We start from the raw sequence: 20,163 nt of genomic DNA, 5'->3' as shown, positions 1-20,163 counted from the left end.
ACTCCCACACGCATGTGCACACACCCACACCACGCGCGCACACGATCCCACACGACACCTGCCCGTGCCCCACGCACATACCCATGCGCACACCACGCACATATCCATGCGCACACCCACAACCACACGCATGTACACATACCTACGCACACGCACAAGCCCCACGCAAACGCATAGGCATACACAGAGGTGCACATGGGTCCCCAAAATTGGAACCGAACCGTTCCACACTGTTTAGGATTTTTGGAACCGGAACGCGACCGTTAGCACCCTAGAACCAGACCGTGAAAACCGGTTCGGTTCCGGATCGGTTCCACGGTTCTGAGCTTTTTAAAATCAGGAGAGAAAGTGAGAGAGGTGGAGAGAGAGATGCCGTGGCGGTGGTGAATGGCGAGAGAGAGAGAGAGAATCAGAGACAGATAGAAGAGCAGTGAGAGAGAGAGAGGAGCAGCGAGAGAGAGAGAGGATCAGCAAGAGATAGAAGAGCAGTGAGAGAGAGAGGAGCAGCGCGAGAGAGAGCCGGCGGCGGTGAAAAAGAGGAGCATCGAGAGAGAGAGAGAGAGAGAGTCGGCGGCAGTGAAAGAGAGAGGAGCGGCTAGAGAGAGAGAGGACCTGAGAGACAGAGAGAGAGAGAGAGAGGACTGAGTGACAGAGAGAAGGGCTGGGGCAGTCACACACGCAGCAGCAGGGGATCAAGTATCCAGAGTTAGGGTTTTTTTTTTGTTTTAAATTATTTAAGTTAGGTTCCTGGTTGGGTTCCAGATTCGGTTCAACGGTTCCAGTTCTTAGATTTTTTTGAACCGGAACAGGTGCACTCTACAACAGGACCAAACTGGACCGTTTGGTCAGTTCCAGTCCGGTTCCATGATACCGCCGGCAGGATGTGCACCCCCCGACACAAACCCACACCCGCGCATGCCTACACCCACACCTACGTCCACACGGCCGCACCCGCACGCATGCGCAGACACCCCCGGCACGCGCTCACGCATCCGCGCGATTAGGCGTTACCTTGCTTACAGCTTATAACTAGTGTTACCCTTAGAACCGAACCGAAACCGGACCGTGAAAATCGGTTCGGTTCCGTGGTTCTGAGCTTTTTAAAATTAAGAGAGAAAGTGAGAGAGGTGGAGAGAGAGATGCCGTGGCGGTGGTGAATGGCGAGAGAGAGAGAGAAAAAAACTCGCCCTGAGAATTGCAGGAAACGGCAACCCTCAAAAAATCGAAGGCAGGAATGAGAACGCGAAGAAGCGAGTTAGCTAGGGCAGAAATGAGATTTTTTGGGAAGCAATTGGGTTGCGTACCTTACGCCAGCTATTTATACAGCTGCCGTAGGTACATGTCGGTTGAAGAACAACATAATGTCGGTCTTCGACTGACATGTGCACCGCCCAATCTACTTTTATTATATATAAACCGTTCATCTACTTTTAGAGATCATTTTATATTATTATTTAAAACAAAACAATGAATCTTATACTAATAACATCTTAACCACACTACAAATAGCAGCCGAGATAATAATTATCACTGTTAAAAAATTTATAGGCCCACCCTAACGTTTATCATTCATCCATTGTGTGCATAAGTTCTGGATGAATGCATAAGTTCACAAGGACCTAAATTGAGTGGAAAAACAAATTTCATATTATCTAAAACTACCGTGACCCATATAGGGTTTGAATGGTAGACAATCCCCCACTGGCTTTTGCAGTGTGGTCCACTTAACTGTTAGATCAAGTCTTATTTCTCATCTAAAGCCTTAAGATGGGCTCGTCAATTGGATGGACGGTTTAGATATAACGCATACTTCGACCCACAAAATTTGCAGAAGTCAATACACCAGCTAGACTAACAAAATTTGCTGACGTAAATACGCCGGCTATATAGCAGGTACACCAGCCAATCCGCTTCCGCCTGTGTAACCTCATGAATTGATTGGACGTAACGTAAGCGTTACGGTAATGAATGTTTTAACGGTAAAAATCACAGTAGCCACTTCTATATGTGGTGTGTTCCAATTGAGAATTGGAAATTACTCATTTTCAGGATGTTGATCTACAATGATCTCGCCGAATGAACGTATGGACCCGATAAATATATCATGTTGGGGCCATGTAAGTTTGATCTCATTTGAACCGTTCTACAACTGACACGTACCACCGGCTTGGCTTCCGTGCAGAGGAATCGGATTGCGTATGACCCGATTGTACCATAACCCGTTCATATAGGGGCTACTGTGGAGCCTACTGTGATGTATCTGTTTATCTATGCCGTCCATCCATTTTATCTGATCATTTTAAATTACGAGCCCAAAAATGAGAAAGATTAATGTTGCATTTAATGTTCTATGAATTTAATGCAACCCAAGCTCACCATTTGGCCTGGTCCACTTGAGGGTTTGATCTGACGAGTTTTTGGAATATTATGTTAAAATCATCTTCGAAAATATATTAACGGTGTGGATAAACAGATAGATGATGGTGGACCTACAGGATCCCCTGCATGAACGGCTTATTGTCCACGCGGTGGTCGGAGTCGAACACAATCTTAGTGGGATAGATCCGATTCGCAAACGCGGTTTAGCTGGCAGCTGAACACCTGTCAAACCTTTGCACGGGGCCGCCATCACCATGATGGACGCGGATTGCGTCCTACTTCCGCCCGCCTAGCCCCGAACAGGCAGTTACGTGGGCGGGCCCACCATGATGTATCTATACATCCAGGTCGACAATTCCTTTTCTCATATCATTTTAAGGCTTAAACACAAAAATTAGGCAGATCTAACGCTCAAGTGAACCACACCAAATAATAAACTTGGTTGCACTAAATGCACAGGGCATTAAATGCAAGAGTCACCTATGATGTGGTCCATTTGAACGTTGGATCTGCCAAGTTTTGTATGCATGCCTTCGAATGATATGAGATAAGGAATAAACGGCTTGGATGTATAGATAAATCACGGTGGCCCCGCCCACAGGACTGCCCGTTCGGAGCTAGAAACGGGCGGGGGTAAGACGCAATCCGCGTCCCACCGTGATATATGTATTTCATCAAACACCCTCTATCCATTTTTATTTTTATTTTTATTTTTATTTTCGGATAATTTCAATGCATGAACCCAGAAGTAAGGCATATCTAGAGTTACAGTGGACCGCACCACAAGAAATATTTAGAATTAAATATTTACCGTTGAAAAATTTTTAGGGCCACAAAAGTTCGGAATTAAGTTGATATTTGTGTTTTCCCTTCCTCCAATGACAAATAAATATCACTGTATGATGTAGGAAGGTTTGAACGGTGGATATCATTATCCTCACTATTTCCTGTGGTGTGGTCTACTTGAACTTTGTATCTGCTTTTCTTTCTTTTCCTTTTCCCTTAAAGTGACTATAAAAATGTATGGATGGCGTGGATGAAACAAATACATCATGGTGGCCCCATTTATTTAAGTGCGTGTAAATCTCTCGCACTCGCTTGGCAGCGTGGATTTCAAATTCCATAGGCTCGAGGAAATTGTGGGTTATACGAGCAGAGAATGCTCTTTTTGACCGATTCGTGGTGGGGGAGCAGATAAGATTTTACACAGTGCGCGGTACAATGACCGTGGGCCACACCTTGATGAATGTGTTGTATATCTATACCATCCATCTATTTTAATAGATTATTTTAGGATGTATTCCCAAAAAATATGCCGATCTAGAACTCGGTTGGACCACACCACAGTAACAGAGGTGATTGAATGCCCACCTTTAAAAATTACCTAGGGCCCACCTAAGGATCGCACGTAACGTTTATTTGCTATTGAACCTGTTGATAAGGTTACACAGACGTTGATGAAGGTAAAATACAAAACGTTTATCGCCCACTAATTTTTTAACGGTCAATCACCATTGTTTCGAGTGACGTGGTCCACCTGATATTTGAATATGATTTATTTTTTTATTTTTTTGGATAAATAAGAAAATGAGATGGAAAAATGGATGGTCGTGGATGTACACCACGTGCATCAAGGTGGGTCCATACGGTCCTCGTGCACCCACCCCCGTAACACGTAATCCTCTCTAGTGGATCACAGGTTGTCAATTGACTTCAACCCTTCAACCATGTAGCCGCCTTATAAATGGACCTTCGTGATTTTCATCCCCAGTGATGAATGTCTTCAATAGATGAAGCAGGTGCAAAAGCACACGTGTCTAAATTTGAATTGACATGCTTGGTGTCCAGATGTAGAAAATTGCTAAGATTTCTCACTTCCATTAATAGGCCGACCTCTTGGCTTAGAAAGAAAAAGGTAGCACATGTGGATTGCACGTAGAGCTAGGCAAAATTGATCCGACCTGATCAAACCCGATTCGATCCGATCCTAACTGAACCAACGGCCTGGATCGGTGAGGATTGGATTAGTCATTTCAGATCCGAATGGTTTTCGGATCTGGCTCGGATCGTAGTCAATTCGGACAGATCCGATCCAAAACTCAATCCGATCAGATCCGACCCGATCCGGAGCCTGAGGAGGATTTTAATAGAGGATATTCAATCATTATTGTTTTCCTATGGTGTGGTCCACCTGAGATTTTTACCCCTCTAATATTTTTTATCAAACCTTAAAATGATCCGTAAAAATGGATAAACGGCATCGATGAAAGACATACATCATGGTGGGGCTCACATATCACGAACACAGTGAGTAGCCCATCCATTTCCGTTAGCACCACTAACATTGTTTTATGGCACAAATGACGTATTCAGTATGCTTTTATTCATTGAGTAAACTCAGTGGAGCCTACCATGAATATGTGTGGGTTATCCATGTTGTACAACCGTTTTTCCAGCTAATTTTAGTGGTTGAGCCGAAAATTGAAGAATGGACAAAGCTCAAGTGGACCACACCACAGGAAACAGTGGGAATAATGACTTCCACCGTTTAAACCTTGGTAGGCCCCATGGTGATGTTTATTTGTCATCCAACCTGTTCATAAGATCACAAAGGCATTGATGAAAGGATAACACAAATAAAAGATTGACCCAAAACTACTGTGGCCCCTAAGAAATTTTCAACGGTATAATTTCAATTCACACTGTTTCTAGTGGTGTGGCCCACTTGACATTTAGATATATTTTGTTTTTGGTCTAGGGTACTCAAATTATCTTTTAAAATGGATGGACGGAGTGGATAAAATAATTAAATCATGGTGGACCCCACAGAGGCTGGCGTGCTGAGTTACTCGGTAAGCAGTCCGCATCCAGACTCCCAGTACAAGCACTAGCCACCAGCTGTGCCGTAGGCTGTAGCCTAGGCTAGCTGGCTATGGCGTGCGAAGATGAGCGAACGCTCCTCGAGCTCCGAGTTGTACGAACGGTTCAAAGGAGATCAAGTTATATGGGCCCACAGTGATGTATTTATTACATCTACACCGTTCATATATTTTTAGAAATCATGTATTAGCATTATGCAAAAAATAAATAATATCCAAAGATCATCTGGACCACACCACAAATAGCAGCAAAGAATGATTTTCACTGTTAAATCATTTGTGTGGTCCACTTGATAGTTAGATCTGCCTTATTTTTCGTCTCAGGCCTTAAGACAAGCTTGCCAAATGGATGAACGGTTTGGATATAACACCTACCCCATCATCAGATGTACAAACCTCGCTAACGTGAATACACAATTCACTCGGTCGAATTCACCCGGGCGTGCTTGCGTGAAAAGCAAGCAAACAATTTAACTTTAAAAGTTAAATAAAACCCTATGCACAGAGATTAGAAGTTTTTACAGAGCCATGTGGGGCCCACCTTGATGTATATATTTCATCTAAGCTGTTTATCCATTTTGAAATATTATTTTAGTCATTGAGCACAAAAATGAGATATATTTAAAGTTAACTTATACCACACTATATGAAATAATTTGATTTAATTTATACTATTTGAATCACACCTAATCCAATCCGGCTCGGTTTTCCTGACCGAGGCGGACTCGGTTCAGGTAAAGTCAACTTGGCATCGGGTCTGTCCGAATCAGGTGACCCGAATCTGGTCTTGGATCGGGTCGAGTTCGGATCTGACCATTGAAAATTCGAATCTGATCGGGTTATACCTAATCCGATCTGATCAGGACCGATGCCCAGCTCTAATTGCACGTGAGTCGTTCATCAATCTTAGATGCCCATTTGAGTTATATGGGCAAATTCAGTTTGGCATGTCGTTTTGAGTGGTTTATAATCAATCAATGTTTAATGATTCCCAACAAATATTTACTTTTTGATTATATGCACTCCTGTTCATTCAACACTAATGAGAAAGCACCACACTAATGAGCTCGTTATAAGGCTTGAGATGAAAATTAAAACAGATCTAACGATCAATTGGACTACACTGAAAAAAGCAATAGGGGATTGAATGTATGCCATTGAAATCCTTTCGGGGTTCATAGAAGTTTTGGATCAATATGAAATTTGTTTTTCCTTTTCATTCAGGTCTCCAAGATGTTATGAATAGATTGGATGGAAAATAAATGTTACAGTGGGCCCTACAAAATTTTTGATGGTGAAAATTATTATCTCAGCTTCTATTTGTAACGTGGTCCAAATGATCTTTGGATATGATTATTTTTTGGATAGTACTCTAAAATGATCTTAAAAAATGAATGACCAACGTGGATATAATAAATACATCATTGTCACACCCATGTAACTTTGATCTCCTTTGACCTGTTCATACAGCTCGGAGCATGAGGAGAGTCAGCGCTCATCTTGGCATGACACATACCTACACTAGCAATATAGCTGGTGTGTGGTACACCAGCCAGATTAATATGGCCATTTAGGAACTCGGGATGCCTAGTAAACAATTGCATATTTTATTTGCTATTCAAACTGGACCTATTTTTGGAATCCAATTTCCTACAGCAAGTATGGAAATTATGATTGTATATTCACTACATTTTTTATAAAATACTCACAGACTCCATGGATTAGAATAATATATTTGTACGATATGACTTGAGCACAAATCCAATTTGCTCAGGTCATGTCTGACTAAAATGACTTGAGCCCAAGCCCAACCCAAAAGTTGATAATTCCATCAATGTCAGGCTCTAACCTGACCACAGGCCAGGCTACTAGATCCAAGCCTAGCTCAAAGCTGGGTTGGGTGAGCCACCTGGTCCATTGCCTACCTGTGGTGTGGACAACTTGCACAACCAAGGGACCAAGTGGAACCAGAAAAAACTGAATATGTAGAGATATCTCCTTCAAGTACAAGCCGCAGGGCCATAGGCAAATTGGGTCCGTCCATACGCACCAATGGCTTATGTTTAAAAATCATCCATGTCCTGTAAAACCAATACAATTAACCTTTGGAGAGATGGCTCTTAACATATTCTGGTTCTTCAGACTCAATGAAGATCTACCATACCGACCGTCCCTGATCGAGGCTTGCTACAATACACCCCGATATGTTGCAATACATGAGATTTGTTGCAATACATTCCAATTTTTTGCAATAAGACATATCGGGCCATAGCCTGTGGATTGGAATCTTGTATCGGCCCAAACAGCCTAATACAGGTGCAATACACTGCAAAATGGGGCCATATCTGTGGTGAACAAAATGCACCACCATATAATACCTGCTACACCAATTTAAAACCTTGGTTGGAATCCTTTTCAATGACCCAAAAATGTTTACATGATGAGGAAAAAAAAATCTAAGATTATAGCATCTCAAACCTCTGATTATTGAAAGTTCATGGAGACCATCCATATTCAAAGGAAAAGAGTCGAATGGTCAAAGGGTTGAAATAATCCAACCTAAGAGTATTTACTTCTTTAAACATCCATCACCAGAGGTGAGGCAGATGATACAAATGGTTTGGATCATTAGACCAGATAGAAAGGCTAAAGTCTAATGCAATACATGAGCATGCAGCTCGTTATACATTTGGCTGGCTGAGGCTTTGAGCAGTATATGCTGGTTTCCAGTTCAAAAAAGTAAGACTCATGGCTTTGTAGTACTAGACTGTTTCCAAAAAACAAAAAAAAAAAATCTCAAATTGGAAGATCCTACCACAAATCCTGGATTCAGTTGGATGCTGATAATTGCTCTGTCTATTCCTTGGCTATATCAAATTGACATGATCATCCAAATTGATATTTTTGAGGTGCAAACTGTAGAGCTAAGACAACTTTCAGCCTCAAACAAACTATATATGTTACAAAGTTATGAATGAGTGTGTTTATATAAAACTGTTGCACTTCTAATGAACATGAACGAATTTGATATATAAAAAGGATGCTAGTAATATCAGTAATTCGAAACAACAATCCAAAGGATTTACTTCTTCTTGCCATCAAGATTCATTCTCCTAAACAGAAATAGTATAATTGTAGGCTTTAGGGAAATACTCTCCTACAAGAATCTAATAACCAGTCAGCAATCTTTCACAGAAATAAGCCTAGATACAAAAATGAAAAAAGAAAAAAGAATACGCGTATATGTAGATAATCCTTATAAATAAGAACTGCTTTCAAAACATTAAACCATGCTATTCTACATAGGATTCATTATATTCAAAATTGAGAGCTAAGAGAGGACAAAAAGTACTTCAATTTTTATACACAAGAAATGGGTCAATGAATTATGTTCAAACCTAATTTACACAATTAATCTTCTGAATAAAATCGGTATTTAAGCGGAACTTCTTACAAATCTATGGATTGGAATAAAATCGATGTCGTTCCCACAAAGATGTGGTCAAAAGAGAGAGAGAGAGAGAGAGAGAGAGAGAGAGAGAGAGAGAGAGAAGTAGATTGCTAAAGAATGGCAAGAGAATGAGAAAGTATATTGGTAAAGAATGGCAAGAGAACGAGAGAAATTTTAAAGAGCGCGAAGAAGAGAGGTTTTAGACATGCGTGAATAGTAATCCGTCCGGGCTGAGATTTGTGGGGCCACCATGATGTAAGTGTTTTATCCATGCCGTTCATCACTTTTATTATATTATCTTAAGATATTATCCTAAAAATGAGGCATGTCCACAAGTCCAGTGGACCACATGAAAGGAAGCTGAAGTGATAATTACATGCCGTTGAAACCTTTCTAAGGGCCACCGTGATGTTTTTTTACCATCCAACCTATTCATAAGGTCATGTAGACGTGGATGAAGTGAAAACACAAATATCAGCTTGATCTGAAACAGCTCCCGCTCCCAAGAAGTTATTAAAGGTTGACGTTCAATCCCCACTTTGTGGTCCACTGCAGCTGTGGAACTACTTTATTTTAAGGATCATACCTTAAAATGATCTGACAAAAGCGATGAACGGCGTGGATAAAACACTTACATCACAATGGGCCCCATAGAGCCCTACCGTCTGGGCGGGGGTAGCACGCAATCTGTGTCCGGGGAGGATTCGTGAGCGAGGACCGAGGATTGGATACTGACAGGCTGCCTACTGAAGTGACATCACTAACTTTTATGGGCCCACCATGATGTATGTGTTGTATCAACATCGTCCATGCATATAGAGAGATCATTTTAGAGCATCGTCCAAAGAACGAGGCAGATTCAAGGCTGAGATGGACCCCACCACAGAAAACAGGGATGAGAGTAACACCCACCGTTGAAACCTTCTGACACCACAAGAAATTTCACTTTTACCTACGAAACATTTCGTAGGTAAATGATGTTATTTCATAGGCAAAGAGTTTTACCTACGAAATATTTCGTCAGTAAATTCGTTGGTAAAAAGCCGTGGCTAAAGACTTTTACCGACGAAAAAATATCATCGTCGGTAAAGTAAGACTTTTACCAATGAAATTAAAAACTTGGTTGAGACTTTTACCAACAAAGTGTTAAGACTTTTACCTACGAACATTTGCGTAGCTAAAAACTTTGTTAAAACTTTTGCTGCCTACGAACATTTTCGTAGCTACAAACTCTACAAACTTTATTAAAACGTTTACATGTTTTAAGACCTTTACCTACGAATGTTTCCGTAGCTATAAACTTTGTTAAAACTTTTATTCGTAGGCAGAAATGGTGTTAAGACTTTTACCTACGAACGTTTTTCGTAGGTACAAACTTTTACCTACGAATGTTTTCATAGCTAATAACTGTGTTAATGCTTTTACCTACAAATGGAAAATACAAATTAAACAGCTTTTTTCTAAAAAGAAACAGAGATCCCACATAGGGCTGTTCACGAGTCAAGCTAGCTCGAAAAGCTCGCTCGACTCGGCTCGAGTCAGCTCGGATTGACTCGGCTTGAATGGTCGATTCGAGCCAAGCCAAGCTAATTATTTGAAGCTCGAGTTGAGTTCAAGCCAAGCTCGACCAGGGGGCATTTCAACTCGACTCGACTCGAACTCGACTCGACTCGAAGCTCGAACTCGAGCTCGACTCGGCTCGATTAATAAATATATTAAATATTATATTATATTATATTATATATATATATATATAAGTTTTAAGTTTAAACTTAAAAATAAAAAAATAAAAAACAAACCCTAGAGTCTCTACCCGACCGCACGCACCCCCTTCCCTTTCCCTTTCTTCTCTTTCTCTGCCCACTGCTAGCCGCACGCCCGCCCCGACCACCACCACTAGTTTTCATTTCAGCTTTACAATAGTATGATTTTAATCTCTTGAGATGTACTTCTTAGGTGAGAAACTCAAGAAATTCGAGATAGGTTCTTCTTAGATTTGTTAGAGTTTCAAGGAAATCCAATAATCTGATTGACTAGAGCTCTTTACTTGGATTTCTGATCTGTGTTCTGCTCTGTTTCTTTTCTAGTACTTGGATTTTTACTGGTGGAAGAAGATCAAGAACAGATCGGTTCTTACAGGTTTCCTCATCCGATTTGAAGCTTTGTTTGGTTTTTTCATCGGGTTTTGCTTTGATTCTCTTAAGATTTTTGAATTTTTCATCAATGGAGGAGGATCAAGAACAAAATCCATTACTCTCTCACCCAACAAGCTCGAGCTCGATTCAAGGTAAACTCGACTCGACTCGAACCACTAGCTCGACTCGACCTCGACTCGACAGCTTTGGCAAACAAGCCAAGCTTCAATGTTGAGCTCGAGGCCAAGCTCGAGCTCGAGCTCGAACTCGAGTACATCATGGACAAGCCAAGCCAAGCTTGGCCCACCTCGACTCGACTCGGCTCGATGCCCACCTCTAATCCCACATGAGGAAAAAGAAATAGAAAGCAAATCCAACCCCAAAAAGAATTAGAGAAAAAGAAAAAGAAACCTGCACATATATGGTGTGGATGAGCAGTAGCTTTGAGAAGATAATCAGTACCCCAATGAATAGCTTCCTACAACGAATATCATCATACAGAAAAGTTATGCAGCAAAATTGAAGAACTAAAAATATAGAAAAAGATAAGGATGAGATGTCATAAAAAAGAGAGAGACAATACTTCAAGAGCACATGCTCATCTTCTCAATTGTAAACTCTGAAAAGCTAAGCAAAATCTGCATTATCTAAAAACCAAATAAACATCCAACAATTCATGGGCTGAAGTGAATGCTTCCCCATACTTTTGTTCAAATATTAATCTTTCCCACTCTTTCTTTAGATCCATAGGTGCCTCAAACCTATTGGACAGTCATGGCCTGAACAAAATCAGCAATACATAGCTTCCAAAACAGATAGTATTCAATTATCAACTTTCTTTCAGAAAGTTTTAAATCTCAAGTTTGTAACACTGGAGTAAAATGCGAAATATGGCATGGACATTTCAAACATGAGAATTATCTTCAAATTACCCCACATTATGATCCCAACCATTGAATGAGTGGGCCTTTCTAAAACTTGCTGTCCAACTATTTTTGGGCACTCAGAAACATCCAACCAGTAAGATATTACAAAGTGTGACCCATAGATTGGTAGATTTGGAAAAGTCAAACAAATGCACCAAATGGACAGAAAAGATAGCTTACGTGTTCGATGTCTTGTGCATCTATTTTTATTTCATGTTGGGAAAACACTACTTTTGTAATTGGTGCAATATTTGAATGGAAAGTTCTGTTCTCGCACCTTATGTTATATTGGTACATGCAGCTATATGTTGTTGCAGAAGGCTCTACCCATGTGTGGGCTTAGCAAACTTCACCTAGTAAAAACAACCATGATGTAATTTGAAACATTATTTATCTGACTTGCAAACCTGACTGTAAAAACTAAAATCTACAATGGAAGACTTCAAAATAAAAAGCAATTCAATGAAGGTCCGTGAAGCAGATGAAGAGCTCCACAATGTGATGGCCTTTTATGTACCTAACTAACAAGCAACAAGTAAAAAATAAGAACAAAAACATGTGAATAGATTGAAAGAACAACAATCAAATATCAAAACAGTCTGAAAAAAATTGTGACAATTGAACATACATATGGGGGACTGTTGTTAGTTGACTCACCTGGTTTTTGGAAATGCTCGATGCACTCTTGACCCGAGGGGAGCTCGTTCTAGACCAAGCGAGGCAAACTTGTTCACTTGCTAGGTGCGAAAATGCATCTCCTGTGAAATCTATAACAACATAAGAACACCTATGGTAGTTCAACAAGGAAACTCCGGGAATCATCTTAACTGAAACTTGTAATGCATATAGAACTAGCAAAAGGTAGAGATGCTGAAAATTTCTGCTGAGGAATGTTCAAAATCCAGAATGTAATACTCTAGATTCTTATGAGAAATGCATCACGTACATTGTAAAAAGATATTTGGAATGGCATTGCAGGTATAATTGGACTTTCCAGGCTGATTTGGAATGGCATTGCATGTATAATCAAGAATAGAAGTCAGACCAAAGTTCTGAAGTTTTCTAGAATGTATTTCTGAAGAGGAATGGGTTAGAAGCATTGCCTTCAGCTTCATCTTCCCATCATTAGCCATAAACCAGCAGATTACATTAAAATATTAGTTGTCAATGCACACATATCTCCCATAATCCAAAAAGAACCAGGCTAACAAACTGATAGCCCCTTGGGTGGAACTTTCATAAGATCCACCCCATTAAAATATTAGTTGTCTATGCACACGTATCTCCCACAAACCTGCAGATTACATTAAAACCATTCTTCTAATGTTCCTTGTCAAGATGAAAGAACTACCTAAAAAGTGCAGTATTCCAAAAACTAGGTAGGCCACACCATAGGAAACAAAAGAATATTGATGACTTGGAAAGAAGAGAAGGAACACTGGGGCTCCACAATGAGTTCCCCAGTTATTAACTTTCAAATCCCAAAAGCAGCATATGCATGAAGTTGGAAATCATCATTAGTATGGTTTCTATAATTTAACGGACGAAAAAAGAAACAAAAATTATCATTAGTATGGTTTTTATAATTTGATCAAAAATTATGTTGATGAACCTGCAAAGAAGTGTCACAAGAAAACAAAAATTGAACATAAGGAGCAATAATAGTTCTTAAAGAAAAATAAATTTGATTTAAATAGCCATTCATTTCTTCAACAAGCTGGCTGGTGGATGTAATGGAACTAGCTTCAACAAGCTGGGTGGTGGATGGAATGGAACTACCCTTCATTTCCTGAAAATAGGAGTAAAGCAAGCAAAGAATTCTAGTTAATATAATGGAATTAGCTTCACAACTATTGATTGCTCCAACCATTAACAAAAGGCATATACTGCACCTATGCATCATGTTTATCAAAACATCCCAAATATCACAAATCATATAAGATTCCAAACAATTTAGAAATGATTAATCACTGTGAAATGCCAAGTTATTTACCTAAGGCATGTTTTGTTCCACAGCACTATAATGCAGATGTATAAGAGATTAGGTTATCTGGCAAGTAATGTAAATGCATAAGAGATTAGGTTATCTAACAAGGCATGTTTTGTTCCACAACACTCTAATGCAAATGCTACCTTGATGCCTGGTGGAGATGCTGAAAGTAATGAAAACCAATAGAAAAAGGTTAGCATTTCCAAGAAATGAGCTTTTCTCGAGATATAACCATGAGAACATTGTATTAAGTTACTATTGTAAAACACAGTTTGTGAAGCAGAGCCCTCTCAAAAGGAAATTGAGGTTTTCAGCTTTAAAAAGAGATAAATACATCTTGGTTTTTGGTTGGCATGGACGAATGGAAAATCAAGTATACTCGTGATGAAAGGATTGAATTCATCGTCTGGAACTCACTTCTGGAAACTGTTGCAAATTTCATTCACTGAAATGTCCTATTCACAGCCATAAACTTTCCTTGTCATTCAGTTAAATACCTATGCCAATAAAATCTATCAAGTTCTACCATGCATCACAATATTATGCGAATCCACCGCATCCAACTTATGTGAATCAGTTGGATCATGCCACAGTCAGAAGAAAACAGATTTGATAAACACGTGACTGTTAATGAAGGGAAAGTACCATAACTCAAGTCAACAAGTCCTACTAGTTATATAATTGGATCAGAGAAGGCCAATGCATCTCCCATGAATTGAGATGCCATACAATAATAAAGGCTTGGACATGACAATATGCAGTTCTAAGACATATAGGAAGAATATTCCTGCAAATAAAAAGGGTCTAAGTTTGATTGACTTGTAATGAACAAATTCACTTGATCAAGTCAATTCAAATTGAGTCAGACAATACTTACAGCAAGCTAGCTTGGTTTTCTCTAAACCTAAAGAACCTAGTCAAAAGTACTTTGACATTTTGATCAATAGGTCAAAAATTCATAAGAGTACTCAAAGACTAGATTAGATAGCAAGGTAAAACAACAATCTATAGCCATTTGAAAACCAGCCAATCTTAAAAGTAAAAAGGGAATAGTACAAACATTATTTTAAAAAGATAAAGAAAAAAGAAAGGGAACTTGTTCACCTGCACCATGGGTTGTTGGTCCAATTCTATTGACCATTCATTTGTTTTACATACACACAGTCCACTTATTATAAAATAAAAAAAGAAGAGAGATTTTGAAAAAAAAAAAAAAAATTTAAAAACAAAACAAAATTCTAATTCCAACGTCTATGTTGTATTGGATGTATTTGACTGATACCGGCGATGTACCCAATGCATGCCCCTGTTTTTTTTTTTTTTGGATGGACTCATATGGACCTGACTGAAAGGGCACTCCAAATGCCTCGAACAATGGGGCAGTTGTACAGTTTGTCCTGCAACCATTGATACCACCATATGCCAACTACAAATAGCAGAGTTTGTATGAGAGACTGAGTGCGAAGGGATTAGCCCCCATATATACGTTAGCCAAAAAAAAAAAAAAAACAAGAATGTGACCAAGATGGAAAGGGGTCAAAGTAGCCCGGCGGCTTCAAACTAGATGATAATGCTAACACAAACTCAATGCGAATGGGGATCCAAGATATAGAGAATTCATTACAACCATCCAACAGCTCTGAGTTTGAACATTCAGTTGCAGAGTGTTTAAGCTTTGGTTTACAGAATGAATTTGGTAAACTTATCTTAATATGCAAGGAACTTGGCAGCATCAATACCCGTCTTCAGAACATTTGTAATCCCATAAGTCCACTCGGCAGCTACGATACACTGACTAGCATATTTGGGCTATGTGCCATCCGTGACAATGCCTAGCAAATGAACAGTACATGCATGCCAAGTGTATGGAAATGCAATGCACGATAACTTAGATAAACAGGTCCAAAATTGGATCATTTTCCATGCAAAGTAGGTAATTGCTCCAGTACCTTATCACGTCATCTTCCACTAATTATTGCCGTTGGGAAATAGTTTGCAACATCCTGCACGACTTCACACATCTGTCAACAAGTTGCGACAAATTAGGATGTGAAGAAAGCCTTTTAGCCCAACTTCATCATAGAAAACTACCAAATGCAGACTTTCTGAAAATGGCAGTCACAAATGTGTTAAAAGAAGAACAATAGAAAAATGTAGTTTGAGCATCTAAGTGTGGAATTCTCTAGACAAAAAGGTGGAAATGGTCTAAAAACTCATAAGAATGGAATACCTTCTCATTTCTAGAACTACAGTGCATTTATGTCAGGTGACTAAACATTTGTAGAAGGAAGCCTTCTGCATGATACAAATAAAACAAACACAATTAAATCCTTGTAGCATGTTTGTATACATATAACATATCTATATAACATAAACAAATCACAAAAAAAAAAAAAAAAACAAAAGCCATCACCATCATAGGCTAGGCCAATTGAACCAAACAACTCTTTTGCTACATTCTGTTTCTTTACAGGCATTGACTCTATATTAAGCACATCCATCTATTTTAAGAGGTAATCAGAGAGTTGCTCAACCCCTGCTAATTGTGAATTCATTGTGTTATATAAATTATGCAAAGACTGAATTTGTCAATATATAAAGTTTGAAAATGTCAATATCATAGCCCCTTGTCCAACAATGCAAGCTGCAGCATACAAAAGAAAAAAAAAAAAGACCACCTGATTGCATAAAAATATGAAAATTGCAGGCAATGCTGACAGATGGTGATTGAGAAGCTTTTGACCAATCAGGTATTTGATTACTTCAAACATGAGGAATTTGTATTCACAAAAATATTGTTGCTTTGTGATTTTCTAAGTTGTGAATCAAATCTTTCTTAGTACAAGACTTCTTTAATACAATGGAATATCAGAGAAGTGAAAAGAAGAATGAAGAAAATGTAAACTTCTCTGTCCTTCTGCATATGCCACTTCAGTGTCCTTCCTGCTTCTGTTTTTCCTTCTCGAATAATACAAAACAGACAGAAACATAGAGCATAAATTAGAGAAATGAAGGGAAGAAAATATAAGGAAAAAAAAAACTTTCAGAATGAATTTTAGGTTTTACTTGTACTCAAATGCCCTGTCATCTAATTAGTGGCACACATGAATCTATTAGTGACGGAGAGTAATGTCTGGTGGGTAGAGCCGTTTGTAGAACTCTTGCCAATCTAATTAGTGGCACACACGAAATCGCAGCTTAACATTTATTTTGACTGCACAAAATGAGAGAGCTAATCACTCAAAGTAGATCCATGTGGTAGTAGGAATCTGCTTGTCGTGGATAAAACACATACATCATGATGGGCCCCACAGCTTTTCCAATAGTACATAGTACTGACATTGGTGCTGTGTGCCACACTACGCAATCCGAGTCCAAGGAGCACATGCAAAAGAAACATTCAGTTCATACGCAGAACAAGTCCACAATTAAATCATATATCATGAGCTTACATTTATTTTGACCACGTAAAATGGGGGAGCTAATAGCTCAAAGTAGTTCCATGTAGTATTAGGAATATGCTTGTCATGGTAAGCTGATTAATGAGAGAAATAGATGGCAGAAAACAGACCTTTTTTCGAATGGAAAAACTCTTTGTTTTTAGTTCCCTTTTGTAAATAATGATGAATTCTGTACATAGAATCAATCAGATCCTCTAGAAAAACCCAAAAGACCTGCTAACATACTCAATAGATGGCATACAGATAATGGCAGATGGTTTGATTTTTGCAACATATCACAGGATTCCTTCACAACACATCACAATCTACTTCAAACGATGTATCACAAGCGGATTGTTGCAAACAGCATATGGGATATCACAAGACAACAACAGATGGTGTCCAACTGATTCTTCAAACACAAGATAAAACCAGTTCCTATAAATCACAAACTGATTTTCCAAACCAAATATCGCAGGATGACAGCAGATGGTGTACATAGAAACACAGATTAATTAAAAAATAAATAAAAACAATGACTAATAGCAATGCTCAACAAGAGAGGGACCTAATTTCAGAAAATATCACTTACTAATTTTCCATAACTTTCAAAAAAATTTGCAATCATCCAACCATACAACCATATGGGCTAACTCATGGGTAGAGAAAAAAAAATGGAACTCAAATGTGATCCACACAAAACATTCCTTGTTGAGACATTTCATCATACAGTTAGCATACATGACATATAGGAGATTATATACAATGGATTTTTCAGTTTTTACAAGTGAGGCTATTGTTTAGTGACCTAAATTCTGATATTATATATGATCCATGCACCAACAATCTGAAAAAAGGGGCCCAACTTGTATAAAATGAAAAGAAAAACATTAATAATAACAGGTAATTTACTAACAAATTGGAGATTGGTAAGGAACGTAATCATTTATTGTTTTTCATGTGAAAGTATACTCAGATGACTGAATGACTGAATATCTCACTTTGTTGGAGTGTGACACAAAGCACCCTACAGACGAGTGAGACAGAATCTTCAACTGAGAACACCACAGCACCACCATAGCTTCTTTCCTCTCCTCCGCCACACTCACTTTCTCCCAGAACTCATTTTCGTCATCTGTTTGGAGAGAGAGGGAGGAGAAAGAGAGATGGAGCAAAGATCGGGACAGAGACAGAGGTTTAGGGGAAGAAGGGTTTAGGGAATGCAACGGAGAGAATGAGAGAGAAGAGAGAGAGACCGTATGAAATCCCTACTTTTGGGCGCGGCTCTGTTTTGAGCACGCGCCCAAATTTGGGAGGCGGATTGGCTACTAGTGGCGGGTGCTCTGTGGGCCCCACCATGATGTATATGTTTCATCCATTCCGTTCATCTATTTTTAGAGATCATTTTAGGGATTAGTACAAAAAATGATAGGTATATAAATCTCAGGTGGACTACACCATAGGAAATCAATAATGGTTGGATAGCCACTATTAAAATCCTCCTGAGGCCCACTGTACTGTTTATTTGAAATCTAATATGTTGATTAGGTCATAAAGACCTAGGTGAAAGGAAATAATAAATATTAGCTTGACCCAAAACTTTTATGACCCCCAAAACGTTTTTAATGGTCAACATTCATCCAACACTTTTTTCTGTAATGTGGTCCACTTGAGGTTTAAATATACCTCATTTTTTCTCTCATATCATAAAATGATCTATAAAAATAAATGGACAGCGTGGATGAAACACATATATCATGGTGGGGCCCACAAATCACCAACCACCAGCCATTGCATGGTGTAAATAGATATGAGGTCGACCACACCACATAAAAACAATAATAATTGGTTATCCATCATTAAAACCCTCCTAAGGCCCACTTTACTTTTTATTTGACATTCAATCTGTTGATTAGGTCATATAGGCCTAGATAAAGGGGAAAAACAAAAATCATCTCGATCCATGACTTTTATGGCCCTCGAAATGTTTTAAATGGTTAACGCTCATTCAACACTATTTCCTGTTAATGTGGTCCATTTCATATTAGGATATGCCTCATTTTTTGTCTCGTGCCTTAAGATGATTTTTAAAAAAGATGGACAGCATAGATTAAACACATACATCAGGGAAGTGCTCACAAAGCATCAACCACAAGCCATTGGATGGTGCCAGGGGGAGCAGCTAATTTGTTCCCCTTATTTATGGTGTGGTTCATTTAATTAATCTTTGGATATGAATAATTTTTTGGATAGTTCTCTAAAATGATATCGAAAAATGGATGAACAAGCCAATGATCCCAAATTTTCGGTAAAGATTTTTGGTTTTTTCAAAAATTCAAAATACCTTTACCTATGAAAATGTTTTCGTAGGTAAAAATGACTTTTAAGTAAACTTTTCGTTTTTTTTATTTTTTGAAAAATTCAAAACACACTTTACCTACGAAGATTTTTCGTAGGTAAAGATGGCTTTTACCTACGAAATCTTCATTTTTTTGTATTTACAAAATTTGAAAACACCCTTTACCTACAAAAAGTTTCGTAGGTGAAGATAGCTTTTACCTACAAAATTAAATTTCGTCAATAAAAGTAAATTTTTTGATTTTTAATTATTATGAAAAATTCAAAACACTCTTTATCTACAAAATTTGAATAGGTAAAGATGTCTTTTACCTAAGAAATATAATTTCGTAGGGAAAAATTTGAAAATACCCTTTACCTACGAAACTTTTCGTAGGTAAAGATGACTTTTACCTACGAAATTTAATTTCGTTGGTAAAAGTTTACTTTTACCTACAAAAACAATTTTCGTCGGTAAAAGTCATCTTGACCTACGCAATAAAAACCATATTTCTTGTAGTGTGAAGTTCCACCGTGATGTTTATTTGAGATCCCACATGTTCATGTGTTAAAGCAGACATGAAAGAAGGAAAACACAAATATTTGCCAAAACTCAAACTGTCGTG

At 38.6% G+C, this 20,163-nt stretch overlaps 2 long non-coding RNA genes across 2 annotated transcripts; both read right to left on the bottom strand.

Annotated features, from left to right (window-relative positions):
- Positions 1-15,016: 15,016 nt before the first annotated feature.
- LOC131220830 (uncharacterized) lies at positions 15,017-16,126 on the bottom strand. Its single transcript, XR_009158845.1, has 3 exons — positions 15,991-16,126; positions 15,710-15,781; positions 15,017-15,592 (listed from the first exon to the last, which is right to left on the bottom strand). It is a non-coding gene; the product is annotated as an uncharacterized LOC131220830 (long non-coding RNA).
- A 387-nt stretch (positions 16,127-16,513) lies between these two features.
- Positions 16,514-18,340, bottom strand: LOC131220829 (uncharacterized). The gene is made up of 2 exons (XR_009158844.1): positions 18,202-18,340; positions 16,514-16,718 (listed from the first exon to the last, which is right to left on the bottom strand). It is a non-coding gene; the product is annotated as an uncharacterized LOC131220829 (long non-coding RNA).
- Between the last annotated feature and the right edge of the window lie 1,823 nt (positions 18,341-20,163).

This window comes from Magnolia sinica, chromosome 12, assembly GCF_029962835.1.
Source record: "Magnolia sinica isolate HGM2019 chromosome 12, MsV1, whole genome shotgun sequence".
Taxonomy (NCBI): domain Eukaryota; kingdom Viridiplantae; phylum Streptophyta; class Magnoliopsida; order Magnoliales; family Magnoliaceae; genus Magnolia; species Magnolia sinica.
Note: the sequence above shows the minus strand (reverse complement) of the source record. Positions and strands in the feature narration are given on the sequence as shown.